The 12,617-nt window shown below is 45.7% G+C and overlaps 1 long non-coding RNA gene across 1 annotated transcript; it reads left to right on the forward strand.

The window, feature by feature from the left end:
- Positions 1-12: 12 nt before the first annotated feature.
- On the forward strand, positions 13-10,086 carry LOC113605222 (uncharacterized). The gene is made up of 3 exons (XR_003427111.1): positions 13-222; positions 1,529-1,678; positions 5,676-10,086. It is a non-coding gene; the product is annotated as an uncharacterized LOC113605222 (long non-coding RNA).
- The last annotated feature ends 2,531 nt before the right edge of the window (positions 10,087-12,617 follow it).

Here is a 12,617-nt window from a genome sequence, read left to right on the forward strand (position 1 = left end):
GCTCCGACCGCCCTCGTTGCTACGGTTGGTGGATCCGGGCCGCTGGGTTTTGTCAGACCTTTGTCCCAACCCAGTGGGTTTGAGCTGGACGGAGAGGACTACGGAAGTGAGATCCAGACACCGTCGATTCTTCAAGCCCCTTTATCACAGCCCATTTCAGCAAATGTTTATACACATTTATAGAAGCCTTTTTTTTTTTTTGAAGTAGATCTACAATGTTGTGTAAGTTTCAGGTGTACGGCAGAGATTCTGTTATATACATATACATATATACATATATATGTATATATATATATTCTTTTTCAGATTTTTTTCCATTACAGGTTGTTATAAGATATTGAATATAGTTTCCTATGCTATACAGTAGGTCCTTGTTGTTTATTTATTTTATATATAGTAGTGTGTATCAGTTAATCCCCAATTCCTAACTTATCCCTTCCCCTCTTCCCCTTTGGTAACCATAAGTTTGTTTTCTATATCTGTGAGTCTATTTCTGTTTTGTAAGTAAGTTCATTTGTATCACTTTTTTAAATTCAACAAAGAGGTGATATCATATGATATTTGTCTTTCTCTGACTTACTTCACTTAGTATAATCTGTAGGTCCATCCATGTTGCTGCAAATGGCATTATTTTGTTCTTTTTTATGGCAGAGTAGATGGTATATATGTACCACATCTTCTTTATCCGTTCATCTGTCAGTGGACATTTAGGCTGCTTTCATGTCTTGGTATTGTAAACAGTGCTGTTGTGAACATTGGAGTGCATGTGTCTTTTTGAATTAGAGTTTTCATCTTTTCTGGACATATGCCCAGGAGTGAGATTGTTGGATCATATGGTAACTGTGGTTTTTTAAGGAACCTCCATACTGTTCTCCATAGTGGCTGTATCAATTTACATTCCCACCAACAGCGCAGGAGGGTTCCCTTTTCTCCACACCCTCTCCAGCATTTATTATTTGTACACTTTTTGATGATGGCCATTCTGGCCAGTGTGAGGTGATGCCTCATTGTAGTTTTGATTTACATTGTATAGAAGACTTAATTCTATGCCAGGCCCTGAGCCTACAATGAAATGCAGAGAGGAGACAAACAAGCACAGTTTTGTAATTCAGACAGAAGCAAATTATTAAAATTCATTCAAAACATTCACCGAGTACCTACTCTATGGCTTGTGCTGGTTGTTGAACCAGACAGATGGAGTCTCTGCCTTTGTGGAGCTTAAGTTTGAACATATTATCATATAATGTGATAAGTGTTTGGATGGCAGTACAGAGTTCCTGACTGAGTATTGGTGGGGCAAGTAATGGGGAGAAAGGAGATCTAATAGGACTTGGTAATCAGCCTTCACTATGAACCTGAGTGATTCTTGACTCCTGGTATCCATGCCCTTGTATAGCCCCTTCCCACATTGAATAGGGCTGACAGATATAGTCAATAGGATATTGTGGAAATCATGGAGTATGAGTTCCAAGATGAAGACATAAAAAACATTGTTCTTCCTCATTGCTCTGTCTTGATCATTCATCAGGGATCCATGTTGTGAGGACACTCAAGCAGCCCTGGGGAGAGGCTTGCATGAATAATAACCAAGCCTCTTGCCAACAACCACCTCCAACTTGCCAGCCATGTGTGTGAGCCATCTTGGGAGTGTATCCTCCAGCCTCAGTCAAACCTTCAGGTAACTGCAGCCCTGGCCAAAATCTTGAATATAATCTCATGAGAGACCTTGAGCCAGAAACAGTCAACAAAATCACTCTTGAATTCCTGACCCATAGAAGTTGTGAAATAATAAATATTACTATTTTAAGCTCCTAAGTTTCAAGGTAATTTTTTTTCAGCATAGATAACTAGTACAGAGAAGATCAAGGAGGAGGGGTTGGATGCTAAAGATTCAAAAAAGAATGAGACCTAGGGCTTCCCTGGTGGCGCAGTGGTTGAGAGACTGCCTGCTGATGCAGGGGACATGGGTTCGTGCCCCGGTCCGCGAAGATCCCACATGCCGCGGAGCGGCTGGGCCCGTGAGCCATGGCCGCTGAGCCTGCGCATCCAGAGCCTGTGCTCCGCAACAGGAGAGGCCACAACAGTGAGAGGCCCGCGTACCGCAAAAAAAAAACAAAAAAAAAAAGAATGAGACCTAATCTTATCCTCAAGGAGCTCACTCTCTCCTGGAGGACACAGACAGAAATAATTATAATTCACTCAACATCCACTAATCCCATACTATGTGAGATGATATGGAGGATCCAAAGATGTATTATTTATTCATTTATTCAACGAATATTTATGGAGTTTCTGTTCTGGATCATACACTATGGAATCAGGAAGGCAATAGTGAGTAATTGGGTCCCTACCCTCACTGTGTTTACAGACCAGGGGTTATCTGACACCCTCATTAATCAATCACAAAGAAATGTATATTTATGAACCATGAGGTGTGTAGGGAGGAAATAAGAGGAAACCATGAGAGAATAAATAGCATGGGAGATACAATCAAGAAAAGGTGATCGGGGAAGGTCTCTCTGTGGAGGTAACAGTTAAACTTAGAAACAAAGAATGAATAGGAATTTGCCAGGCACAAAAGGAATAAGCATGGTGGGAGGTGGAAAGGCTGTTGGAAAGGCTTGGCGCATAAGACAGTGGGGAGAAGCTGAGGCCTGAGAGGTACAGATATTTAGGCAACTTCCCTGTCAGTCCAGTGGTTAGGACTCGGTGCTTTCACTGCTGTAGGCCCGGGCCCAGGTTCCATCCCTGGTTGGGGAATTGAGATCCCACAAGCTGCGCTCGCCACAGTCAAAAAAAAGAAAGGAAGGAGGGAGGAAAGAGAGAGAGAGAGGAAGGAAGCAAGGGAGGGAGGGAGGGAGGAAGGAAGGAAAGGAAGGAAGGAAGGAAGGAAGGGAAGGAAGAAAAATAGAGAGAGACAGAGAAAGAAAGGAAGCAAGGAAAGAAGGGAGGCAGGGAGAGAGAAAGAAAGAAAGGAAGAACGAAAGAAAGGAAGAAAGAAAAGGAAAGAAAGAAAAAAAGAAAGGAAGAGAGAGAGAAAGAAAAAAGGAAGCAAGGAAGGAAGAAAGGGTGGGAGGGAGAGAGAGAGAAAGAAAGAAGGAAGGAAAGATACAGATATTTAGGACAAGACTTGGTACTTGTCCTGGAGGGGCTCACTGTGGGGTGTGAATGAGGAGGATCATAGGAGACAGAGATGTCTTATATGTTGAATTGTGTCCCCCCAAAAAGATTTGTTGGAGAACTAACCCCAGTACCTCAGAATGTGATCATGTATGGAGACAGGGTCTTTGCAGAGGTAGTCAAATTAAAATGAGGTTATTAGGATGGGCCCTAATCCAATATGACTGGTGTCTTCATTAAACAGGGAAATTTGGACACGATGCACACGTAAGGGAGAATGCCGTGTAAAAATGAAAGCAGAGCTCAGGGTGAGGCTTTTACAAGCCAGGGAAGCCAAAAATTGCAGCAAACCGCTGGAAGCTACGGGAGAGACATGGAACAGATTCCTCCCCACAGTCCTCAGCCTTGATTTCTGATTCCTAGCCTCCAGAACTGTGGGAAAATAATTATCTGTTATTTAAGCCACCCAGTTTGTGGTACTGCGTTATGGCAGCCATAGCAAACTAATACAGATGTGCAGGTGCTTTGAAACCTGTTACTATCTGTATCCAAATGTGAAAAATCCCCAGCATGGCTGCTGCAAGCACAGCTACTTTCTTACTCTCTGGAAGCTTCTGGAGGGATCCAGCTGAGTCTTACTCATCTCTGTGCCCTGCATGGCTTCATTAGCACCACAGCATGGTGGAGCGCTCTGTGGCGTGCTTGTTCCTATCCATAATATCTATGCGAGGCACACTGCTTGCACGATGAAAGAGAAAACGTTGAAAAAGGCATGGTGTCTCTCTGAGAAAATTTTCTAAACTAGATTAACACGACAGGGTGAACCAGTTTGAAATGATTAATTATAGCTGCCATCTATTGAGTATTCATCAGGTGCGCAGCACTTTACATATATCAATATCCTCCCCCCAGCAAACCTGTAAGGCAGGTATTATTCCCATCTACAGATGAAGAGACCTAGGGCCAGAGAAGTTAAGCAACTTCCCCAAGTCCCCACAGAGACTGCATGCATAACCACTGTACTACCCAGCTAAGCTGTTCAAGCCAGATGAGCACTCCAGGCATGAGTGCTCTAGGATGAAGGGAAGCTTTAGCAGAGAATGAGGTATCTGGGAAGGCTTCATGAGGGAGGTGGCTCGACGTGGGTCCCGGATGATAGGCTGGATTTGGATATGGGCAAAGGAAAGTAGAGGCACAAGACTTGCTTTTTCACCTCCTAGCCTTTGCCTTTGTTGGTGTCTTTGTCTGGAATGCTGTCTTCTCCCAGCTCTTTACAAGACAGGCTCATTCTCATACCTCAGGGCTCTGCCCAAATACTACTTTTCAGAAAGGGCTTCCGTGATCGTCCTTTCTAGCTAACTGTTTTTTCTAGAAATGGCTCCAGCAGTATTGCCCATCCCGCAGGGGCTCTTCTGCCCCATGACTGCTTGGACCCATAGCGTACAGTGGAAGAGATGTTGTGTCCGTTTCAGGCATGGCACTTAACTGGCCTGGAAGTCAGTCACCATGCAAGAAGTGCGACCAGCCTGAGACCACTGAGCTGGGAGGAGCCCAAGCCACGTGGGGAGGAAGGGAATCAGAGGAGCATCAGATACCAGACCCGGGAGTGAAGAAGCCATCTTGGAAAGGTGGAAAGATGGACAGGTGTGTGATAAAGCAAAGGTGGTAGAACGTTAAGTGTAGAATCTAGGTGGTAGGTATAGCATGTGCTGTATAATTCTTTCAACTTTTTTTGTATGTTTGAAATTTTTCACTACAAAGTTGTGGGCAAAAAAGAAACCATCTTGGAAGTGGACTCCGCAGCCCCAGACACCTCAGCTGATACCACATGGAACAGAGATGAACCTCCCAGCCCAGTCTTTCCCAAATACCTGACCCACAAAATCATGATCTAAATAAATGGGTATTTTAAGCCACTAAGTTTTGGGGTATAGATTACAGAAATTCTCTTTCTAAGTAGACCTTCCTTACTTTTTATCACAGCTTCCTGCCTGTTTCTTTTATAACATTATCACAATCTGTAATTGTCTTATTTGCCTATTTATCGTCAGTTTCTCCCCCTCTAGAATGTAAACTCTATTTCCTTTGTTCACTCCTGCCTCTCAGCACCTAGCACACTGCCTGGTACATGTAGGCTCAAATGAATGTTTGTTGAGTGACTAACTGGGACCAGGAGATGGAGCCTTTCTGAAGAGTACTAGAAGACAACATGGAATTCACAGAATAGGGGAAAAGCTGGTATTTGTCACTTCGGCTGCCCGAAATCTGAACCCCCATTTGTGGGAATCCCAAGAGGTAGGAAGAGGCAGATGGATGGGATGCACACACCCTCTCCTCAGTCCCTGCTGGAGCAAAGATGCTGAACTTAACCACGACCCATCAGAAGCCCCCACCCCAGGCAGCAATGCCAGCTGCAAGGGTCAGCCAGAGACTGTGGTGAGTTCCGAGTCCAGGACCTTGTTCAGAGCAGGGATCTTGGCCACACCTGGCCTTGGGTGGGGTTCTTGCCTGAGCCCAGTTCTGCAGTGTTCCATCAACTCCTTCTCTGCCCTTAGGTTCAGCTCCAGGGAGAAACCAGGAATGCTGAGCATGGTACATCCTGATGAATCCAGAATGCAGGACCAAAACGAGGGGCCGCTTTCCTCCAAATGGTGAGGACATCTTCTACATGCCAGAAAGGCCAGCAATACATTCATTTCAGAACCAGCAGAGCCCAAACAACAGTGGAGGCTCACCACATTCTGGACTCTTTTTCTGGGCCTCCAGGAGCCTTCTAGCAGATAACCAACTTTGATAGTTCAAGGCCTGTCCTCTTGCTTTCTACAAGGTGTGAACTAAGGGCTGGATTCCACACTTGGTGTCTATAAACCCATGGTACCCAGGTCCTATTCCTGTGCTGTAGGATCTTCCAGGAGCAGGTCTGCTACAAAGGAGGTGTGGTTCGCATTTCAATGCTGGGCTCATTAGAGAGGTCATCAAACAGAATTTCCATCAGAAGGTAGATTACACGTCAACACCACAGAGGGTTTGCCCTTCCCAGGAAAATCCAAATGCTATAACTTGTTCTTGAGACCCAAGGTTTCCCACAGTTTTGAAATCTGAAAAGCTTTATCCAGCAGACATCCATTAAGTGCCAACTGTATGTCAGGGAAACACTGGAGACAAGATCTTGGGCTCTGGTGGGAGAGACAGACATAGACACTAACACAGTAGGATATTTTGAGTTCTACAAAGGAAGTGTGTGCAGAATGACATAAGAACCCGGGAGAAGCAGCAGACTCTGCCTTTGGCAATCATGGAAGGCTTCCCAGAGTAGGTGACATTCAATCTATAGGAGGAGATTACAATTGAAGCAAAGGTCCAGGCCGGAGCTCATACTTCCAAATCCCCCTGAGGAGTCCAGAGTCCAGAACTTCATCTCCCTGCTTCAGCCATGGAAGCAGCAAAAGCTTCACACGCAACCAGCATCTGGATGGTACTAATTACCTCCACGTTTATGAAGTGCCTCATTAAACTTGACTCAAACCAACAGCATAGTTGGCTCCCTGGGTTAAATCCACGCTAAATATTCAGTTACACACAGCACAAGCGAATCATATTTGGTGGGGTTCCGTTCACTTGTCCTGTGAAGGTGGTTTTCCAGCTGAATAATGATGCTGCCCTTTAATTGCGTGCTGTCTTCCTCCTGGGGGACTTTAGGTGGGACCATCTTCCCAGAGGGAGCCAGAAACTGGGTGTCGTCATCTCCGTTTTATAGTTGCATGGACTCAGTAAAGAGATCTGGCCCCAGCCGCATAAACTGCAATCTTACTCCTCCCTCGGAGCCCAGCTCAAATTACCTCATCTTAAAAGATCTTTTGGTTCCCCCATCAGAATTTCCCTGCCATACATGACCCTGGAAGAAGCTGAGAGAAACGGCTGAGCGCTCACTGTGTACAGAGCTCTGTGACGGGGAGTTGACAGCATTCACTCACTTGATCTAACAACACTGAGGGTGTGTTCCCATTTCACAGCTGAGGAGACTCAGGCACAGAGAAGCTGAGTAATGGGTCTTGGATTACACAACTAATTAGTCAGGATTCAAACCCAGGCCTCTAAGCCCATTGTCTTAACCACACACAATCCTGGCACATTCATTCAACAAGTATTAATTGAGCACCTATGGTACACCCCGTGCTTGCCAGGAGTATAGTACTTGCTAGGGATGCAGTAGGGAAGGAAACATGATCTTTGCCCTAACAAAGATTATCGTCTAGCAGGGAAGACAGATGTGAAACACTTCCACAATCATTTAATTACACACCAGGCATCAGTCAATGTTAGCAGAATTTAACTGAACTAGCTAAGACATTAGCAGGGCAAGAAAAGAAATCAGGTCTCTGGATGGCTCTTTCTTGTCTGCAATTCAGGAGTCAGTCAACTCTTCCTTTTTTCTTAGATTCTGTAGCTAAGCAATGCCTACAGAGGCCCACAATTGCATTGGGAGTTTCCAGAAACCACTTCCCTCTCTGAATCACAGCTTTCCCAGCTGTAAAATGGGGATGAAAATAGCAAAAGACTGGAAGTAAGCCAAATATCCATCAACAGGGGGCCACTTAAAGAAGTGGTGGTACATCTACACCCTGGAATATGCAGCTATTAAAAAGCATGAGGCAACTCTAAATGCTGGACAAGGATCGCTAAGACCTAGACCCCAGGGAGTCGTGTGACTTACTTTTTTTTGTCTTTTTTTTTTTTGGTCGCACCACATGTGGGTTCTTAGTTCCCTGACCAGGGATCGAACCCGTGGCCCCTGCATTGGAAGCATGGAGTCTTAACCACTGGACCACCAGGGAAGTCCAACTTACTCTTAATGTGTGCCATTTTGTACCTTTAGAATTTTGCACTCTGTGCATGTACCTTATCAAAACAAATTCAAGGACATTTTAATACAACATTTTGATGGGGATAAAAAAGCAGTCAAATAGCCAGGCTCACATGGGCCCATTGGTGGTATTATTGTTAGTTTCAAAGGAGAGGTTAGATTTGGCAGCCCTTGGAAAATCTAAAACAATTAGAGCACATGTTGCTCCTAATGAGATGAGGGAGGAATAAGGGCCAAACGGAGAAGAAAGGAGGAGGAAATGAGGAGAAAAACGAAGAGGCCAGGCAGAGGCCAACAGAGAAAAAAATCCACAATTACTTTAGTGCCGCCGAGACCCCAAGGCAGCTGTGCTACCTGCTTCTTTCTAGCCAGCTGCCAGGTTGCCATGGTAATGTAATAGCCAGTGGTAAGCTTATTTATGATTCTGAAAACATTAAAAAAAAAAAAACCCACCAGCAAGCTGCAGATATGCAGCAGTGAGCAGAGAAGGTACCTGCATGAGAGGAGGCGTCAAGGTGACCTTCCTGGAGCTTGAGGTCCCCCCTTGAAAACTGGTGGGGTCAGCCTAGAGCAGTGGGTTGCGAACCTGAGCGTGTAGCCAAATCATCTGGAAGGCCGGTTAAAATGCTCCACCCATCCCCGGAGATTCAGATTCAATAGGTCTGGGCTGGGGCATTTCGAACAAGTTCCCAGGAGGTATGGAAACCGACGTTTGGGGACCACCACCCTAATGATCTCTAAAGGCCTCTCCAACTCGAGATTCCATGAGCTGTGGGCTCCAGCTCCCGCTCGCCCTGAAGTGGATACTGCTTAAGTATTTAGGGGTAAAGCACATCCAGCCCCTCTATCAGCTCCTCTATTAACTAAGTAGTTACAACATCCTGACAGAGGACCCATGTGGGTTGTAAGGTAGCCCGAAGCACCTGGTGGGCCAAGGGCTTAGAGGGCAGTTTCCAAAGCCGAAGCCAGCACCGCATACGAGCAATTGCTTGGGAGGATGGGCCAGCACTCCAGCTGTCTTTGCCAGAACTCTCTCATGGGGCCAGTTAACTGGGTGTGATGGCCAGCAGGTGCCACTGAGCCAGAGGAAAGGCGTCTGTCAGTCAGGACTGTGGCTGAGCAAGGGCCAGAGCTGGTGGGAGAGGATTTGAAAATGACAGAAGCCAAATCTTCAGGCACTACCGCAGTGGGATTCTGATTCCCCACAGAAATGGAGGCGAGTAGACAAATCCAAACACCCAACCCCATCCAACGCACACGGCATCCCAAGTGAGAAAGTTCACGGCTGGGGCAGGATGCAATACTTGCGACGAGTCCCTTCAAATTCAGGATTTCTTGTACATTCAACAAATATTTTTAGAGCACCAGTGTTGTGCCAGACACTCTGCTGGGCGCTGCACACGTGGGCAGTGGGCAAGAGTGGCCCCTGCCCTCATGGAGCCTACATTTAAGTCAAAGGAAACAGACGGTTCAGAGAATCAGATGGTTTAATTGTGCTGTGGTTACATAAGTGAATGATTTTGTACTTAGGAAATAATGCTTAAGTACATAAGGGTAAAGGGGCAAGATGTCTGCAACTTATTCTCAAGAAGCTCAGAAAAAAATAATCAATGTATTATCTATACATGTATGATTACATTTAACACACACACGCACACGCACACACACAGAAAATGATACAGCAAATGTGACAAAATGTTAATTGTTGAATCTGGGCCAAAAAGTATATGGGAGGGAGTTCTTTGTATCATTCTTATTTTTCTGAAAGCTTGAAATTATTTCAAAATTAGAAATTTAAAAAAAGATCACATTCTGAAATTGCAACTTGTCCTTTCTCTTAGCATTACAGATTTTTCCAAAAGAACTTTTTTGTGTGGAATATTGATGTGTGGAAGTGAAGGAGCTGGTCTGCTGAACCAGGAGTAGTTTGAGTTACTGAACTGTCATTTTTGCACCTTTGAATACTTTGCAGGCTGGCTTTGTATAAACGTATCCTCTGTTTTCCTATATGTTGTAAATATTTAGACCATAATTTCATTATAAATAAGTGAATAAACAAAAAATTTTTTAAAGGCTCACATAAATACATGACAAATTATAAACAGTGAAGAGTGCTTTTTTTTTTTAAGTATGTAGTGGTGTAAGGACCTAAAGACAGAGTGGTTTGTCTTAGATAGGGAGGTCAAGGAGGGCTTCCTGGAGGCGGCAGGTTTGAACTGAGGTCTGAGTGAAAGTTGACCAGAGGAGGAGAGTTGCCTTCCAGGCAGAGGACACAGCTCCGGCAGAAGGTCTTCGTGGGAAAGAGCAGAGCACACTGGAGGAACCAAAGGAGAGAAATCAGGGCAGCTGGAGCTGAGCGCTACACATCCTCTCCTTCCCAGCAGAATGGCAAGGAGCTGGGTCGGGGGCAGGGTTTCTGGAAAGGGCTGCTATTCGGGCCCAGGATGAGGTCTGTTTTGTTTCTCCCCTACCCTTTCCAGCTCATGTTCTCGTGTATCTTCCTTTGGCTCCCCTCCGACCCCAGCTCTTAAGATTCTGCTTGAATGCAGCTCCCCAGGCCAAGGTCCAGAATCCCAGCAACGTATGGCAATGTGAGCTGACAGCTTCTCACTGGCCCCTTCCCTTTAGCTCCATCTCAGCCCCAAATCCCTGGTTGCCATCCATCAACCCCTTTTCCTGCCATAAAAAAACCCACTGGGCTGTCATTTAAACTTATTTCTACAATTTGCTTCCTGGGTCTCAGGCAACCAGCTCCATCTGTGGATGGCTCTGTGCAGTTTCTATCTGGTCTCCATCCACCGCTGGTTTCCTGAGAGCTCACATGGAGCTGCCTTTTGGATTTCCTCCAGGGGCTCAGCCAAGTGCAGCCCCAGGTGATTCTGGAGCATGAACCTGTATGATAAAAGCGTGGTGTCTCCATGGCATCCTTCATCTAGGTTAGCCAAGCATTTTGCAGACATGAGGTAACATGGAACCAAACCCTGGTAACACTTTCTAAACTCCAGGGGATGAGCGCCATTTATTAGTTGTTCATTGAATCACAGAATTAAGAACTTAAAAGGCAATTTTGAGATCCTGGGATCTAACGCTCTCAGGATGCACATCAGCTCAGAGAGGTGAAGTAACTTGGCCAAGGTTACAGAGCAAGTTTGTAGAGGAGCTGGGCCTATAAACCAGGTTTCCTGAAGCTCAGTGGAAAGGCAGAGTCCAGTTAATGCACCAGGTAATAAACAATATACATGACCTCCCAGGAAGCTAACGTTCTTACAGCAGCAGCAAGACAGTCCTTATCTAAGAAGTGAGCGGTCTGGAGAGGCTAGGTGGGAAACCGGCCCAATGAGTCTGTCTCCTTACGTTTAACAGCTACTTGTTGTGTTATTTTTATCCGTTTGGTTTAACTTTAGACCCGGTTCCTATTTCACATTTAAGACTACAGGCCCTTGGGTGAGGAAAAGGAAGTCAGGAAGAAGATTCTTTTCGTTTGTATTCTGCAAACCTTTCCAGACTTTTTTTTTTTTTTTTTCCTTTATAACATTTCCTTTCCAGGGCCCCCAAAGCTTCTCAAATCTCCTGCATTTCCAATCCCCTGTTCAGCCCTCACTGTAATTATCTTGGGAAAATTTAAATTCCTTATCGTGGCTTTGTGACAATACTGGCTCAGGATAAGCACATTCTGAGGTCTTGTCAAATTGCCCTCAGTAGGTTCACTTAATAGGAATTACCGTTAGATTTTTCTTTAAGTGTGATAATGGTATTGTGACGCTGTTAAAGAAAGAGCCCTTATCTTGTTGAGATACAGACTGAAATATTTATGGATTACGTGATATGAAGTCTGGGATTTGCATCAAAATACTCTTGTGGGGAGAGGTCAAGAAAAACACGCTCCCTTAATACACTGTTCTCCACTGCCTTTCTCTCGCAAGTTGGTTTTTTGCTGCATCTGCCCCTCCCCCAATCTATGAATCTGTTTATCTCATATCTGGGGATGGGATTTGCCTCCTGGGGTCGTAGCAGAGAAGAGAATATATAGGTGCTGGAGCCAAAGACGCTTAGATTCAAATCCCAGCCCCACCCTGATGAGCACAGGGACCAAGGACAAGGCATTTAAGTGTCTGTCTTAGTCCTAGTTTTTCCATCTGCAAAGTGGAGATAATACATTGACAACAAAGAGCCTACTTTTCTAATTTGTTCTTTTCCTCCACTTTTTCCAATTCTGCCTCCACCTGCCCTGAAAATGTGTCTTCTCTCCAGGAACCCCCCTTGGTGCTTAGCGGTTCCTCCCACCACCCCCACTGCCTCCTCTGTGCTGGCTCCCTGCACCCCCAGCCCAGATGGAGCTCCAGACTGGATCCAAGAGCCTGTTACCCACTTCCTCCTGGAGGCGCCTTGAGTCCGGAAAAACTCAACATTTGTAAATTGGAACTCATTGCTCTTCCTCCCAATCTGCCCCCCAAAGCATCCGATCAGCCCTCAAGGCCCCCAGCCCCTCCCCCTCCTCCCCCTCCCTCATCCCGTCTACCTCAGGCCCGTGGTCCCATCTTCCAGAGAGCCCTCTCAAATCCACCTCAGGTGCCCCACCCACCTCCTCGGTGGGCCTTGGCTCAGGCCCTCAGGCCCGCAGACCTGGCCAGCT

Source organism: Aethalodelphis obliquidens, unplaced genomic scaffold (assembly GCF_003676395.1).
Source record: "Aethalodelphis obliquidens isolate GAN/ISIS:26980383/991018 unplaced genomic scaffold, ASM367639v1 scaffold42, whole genome shotgun sequence".
In the NCBI taxonomy this organism is placed as follows: domain Eukaryota; kingdom Metazoa; phylum Chordata; class Mammalia; order Artiodactyla; family Delphinidae; genus Aethalodelphis; species Aethalodelphis obliquidens.